The sequence below is a fragment of the Dasypus novemcinctus genome, chromosome 17, assembly GCF_030445035.2.
Source record: "Dasypus novemcinctus isolate mDasNov1 chromosome 17, mDasNov1.1.hap2, whole genome shotgun sequence".
Classification (NCBI taxonomy): Eukaryota; Metazoa; Chordata; class Mammalia; order Cingulata; family Dasypodidae; genus Dasypus; species Dasypus novemcinctus.
The window spans coordinates 10,124,740-10,128,245 of NC_080689.1; the positions used below are offsets into that span (position 1 = coordinate 10,124,740).

The window sequence follows — 3,506 nt, forward strand, 5'->3', positions numbered from 1 at the left end:
GATCCCCGGGGCTTCCTGGCGAAGACAGGCTGGCCCTGTGCTGTGGAGAGCTGAGATCCGCGCCACAGAGGGCTGGTGCAGCAAGATGATGCAACAAAGGGAGACAAATGGGCGCAGGGAATAGACACGGAGTGCAAAACAACAATGGTGTGGGGGGGGGCAGGCAGATAAATATAAAAAATAAATAATTAGTTTTTTTAAAAAAAGACCCACCCGGGACCCAGAAATCTAATCAAAGGCCCTTAATTGAAAGAGTTTAATCAAAAGTTCCCACCTACAATAGGTTTATATGCACAGGAATGGATTGCCCTAAGGACAAGATTTTCTGGGGTCTGCAAAATCTTCAAACTACCACATCATGGTAAACTAATAGCTGAAAAAGAACCCTTGTCCCCTCCCCAATATCATATGCTTAACACAGTAAACTTCTACATGGGTTGGTAGCAGGACTCTGCTCCATGCAGTCATTCATGAACTCAGGCACCTTCAAACAGGTGGGCCCACCACCTCCAAGGGAAGTATGAAAGTATGAAAGAGAAGTATGAAAGAGAAAGAGCTGGGAGGTGGGTAGGAGGTGTTTTTGGAAGTGTAGGCCTGGCATTGGTATGCATTGTTTTCATCCATATTTATGGAATCCAGTCACTCGTAGTGGGTCTAGTTGTGTATGCTATGCCTACAGAAAAGGGAAATGAGGTTTGGTAAACACATAGCATTGCCTCTGCCCCAATAATGTCTGTCTATTGCTTATAGCTGGCAGTGGTTCGATCTTTCTATCATTTGACTGCTCTCTGTGAATCACACAGTTCCTCAAGGTGTTATCTGTATATCATGTCCCTAATTTCACTTAAATTAAGTGCTTGACCCCATACCAACAAAAACTGTTCTTTTTTTATCAAAGACATCAGTACCTTCCGCATGGAAAATGTTAGTAGCATTCCTCTGTCCTCATCACCCTTGATGTGTCAGCAGCATCTGAAGTAATTGATTGCTCTGCTTTAAATAATCATCTTTGTTAGCAATGGAAGATCTTGTAACATTGATAGAAAGGCAGTGGTTCCAGAGATTCTAAGGGGAGGGGGAGGGAAGAATAGGTGTAACCTGGGGCATTTTGGGGACTTTGGAATTGTTCTGAATGGCATTGTGATGATGGATACAGGCATTATCCATTTGTCCAAACCTATAAAAATGTGGTGCAAAGTGTAAACTATAAACTATTGACCATGATTAGTAGCAATGCTTCAATATGTGTTCACAAATTGTAACAGCATTAATGAAAGATGTTGTTAATGGGGGAAGCATGGGAGGAGGAGGGTGTGGGGTATATGAGAATCTTCCTATATTTTCTATGTATCATTTACGGAATCTAAAGCTTCTTTAAAAATAAAATTTTAAAAAATCATCTTTGCTTGGCTTCAAGGACAACATGTTCTCCTTATTTTCCTCCCACCTCACTGACAGCTTCTTCTCAATTTTCTTAGCGGGTTCCTCATTATTTTTCCAACCTCTAAAAGTTGAAGTGTTTCCTTTTTTCTATCTACATTTATTCCCAAAATAGATATCTCTCCCCAGAACTCTCCCATAACTCGAGATACATATATCAGGTGCCTAACAGACTTTTCCACTTGGATTTCTAATAGTCCTGTCAAACTGAACATGATCCAAATTGAACTCTCTCTTCATTCTAGCAGCCTTCTTTTTCTTTTAGTCAGTGGCAAGACCATCCAAAAAACTTGAAGTCATCTTTTACTCCTCTTTCTCTTAACTACGGTCAATCTTTTAGGTTCTGCTTTTAGAATATATAAATATATTTTAGAATATATAAATATAGAATAGCTGACCACTTCTCCCTATCCCCACTGGTTCAAGCCATCATGATCTCTCTCCAGCAGGTTTGCAATAGCCTCCCAACTGTTCTTTCAACTTTCATACTTACTCATTATGGCTACAATGATTCTGTGAAATCTTAAGTCAGATATCACTCTTTTCTTGAGACTTCTAATTATTTCTAATTTTCCTCATGTCAAAGGCCAAAGTCCTTACCATGACCTAAAAGCTTTTCTTCATCTGGACCTCATTCCCTGCCTGAACTCATCTTCTTCTATTTTCTGTTGGTTGTTCTGCTTAAGCCCTGCTGGCCTCCAAATACTTCCTGACACATTTTAGTTATGGCTTCCTTCTACCCTGGTAAGCAGTACTTTTGTTCACTCTGCCTAGAATCCCTTTTGTCACTTCCTCTGGCCCTCTCAGTAACAGCTTCTTTGACAACCCCATTTTAAATTTCAACTTGCCACCACCCTCCAATTCAGCACTCTCAAATCTCCTTCCCTACTTTTCTCTTTAGCCCTAGTGTCATTAAATATTCCATATATGTCATTGTTTCTTTTGTTTATTATCCATTTCTTCCCATGTCTGTTTGTTCCTTGCATATCCCTATACCTAGAAGAATGCCTGGCATATAAAAGGCACTCAATAAATGATGGTCATATAAGTAAAGGAATGAATTTCTCCAGTTGGTCTCAGGGCCAATATGGAAAAGAAATGCAGAAAAACCTACCCTTATATTAAGATGTATCTAGAGAAAATAACAGTATAAAAGGACTTAAAGGGGAAACGGACTTGGCCCAGCGGTTAGGGCGTCCGTCTACCACATGGGAGGTCCGCAGTTCATACCCCAAGCCTCCTTGACCCGTGTAGAGCTGGCCCACGTGCAGTGCTGATGCGCACAGAGTGCTCCCCCACGCAGGGGTGTCCCCCGCGAATGCGCAAGGAATGTACCCCTAAGGAGAGCTGCCAAGTGCGGAAGAAAGTGCAGCCTGCCCAGGGATGGCGCCGCCCACACTTCCCGTGCAGCTGACGACAACAGAAGCGGACAAAGAAACAAGACGCAGCAAATAGACACAGAGAACAGACAACGGGGGGGGAGGGTTAAATAAATAAATAAATCTTTAAAAAAAAAAAAGGACTTAAAGATAAAGCAGAGTTTGTTTCAGTGGCACATAAACTAACATTGGAATGATACAGAGAAGATTAACATGGCTCCTGTGCAAGGATGGAACACAAATTCCTGAAGTGTTCCATATTTTTCATCATATACAAGGGAAACCCTGTGGGAGCCAAGAGCCCAGGCTCCCTTTCCTTATGGGAAACAAATCCCACAGCGTGTAGCTGACTGCATGACCTGGACATAAGATAAAGATTAACAACCCTCCCCAGAGGGAAAAGAATGTACAGATGGTATTATAGGTTGTAATTTCCCCCAGACTGTATACTTCCTTCCTATGATAACATCACCAGACCCCATTTTTGTGTTTCATGTAACCTTAGCAGAAACTCTGCTATGAAATGTCTTTGTTCGGAGGCCCTTTTTGTTGCCCCTCATTTTCTTAACTCTTTGCAGAGTGCTATCTTCATTCTCTGAACTGCTGCCTTCAGAGACTCTTTCCTGTTTCTAAGTCCCAATAAACCCTATGTCTGACTCAATGCCAAGTGTGTTCTTTGGTTTCATG

At 41.7% G+C, this 3,506-nt stretch overlaps 1 non-coding gene across 1 annotated transcript; it reads left to right on the forward strand.

Moving 5' to 3' along the window:
• The first annotated feature begins 2,979 nt into the window (after positions 1-2,979).
• On the forward strand, positions 2,980-3,084 carry LOC111761013 (U6 spliceosomal RNA). Its single transcript, XR_002794502.1, has one exon. It is a non-coding gene; the product is annotated as a U6 spliceosomal RNA (small nuclear RNA).
• The last annotated feature ends 422 nt before the right edge of the window (positions 3,085-3,506 follow it).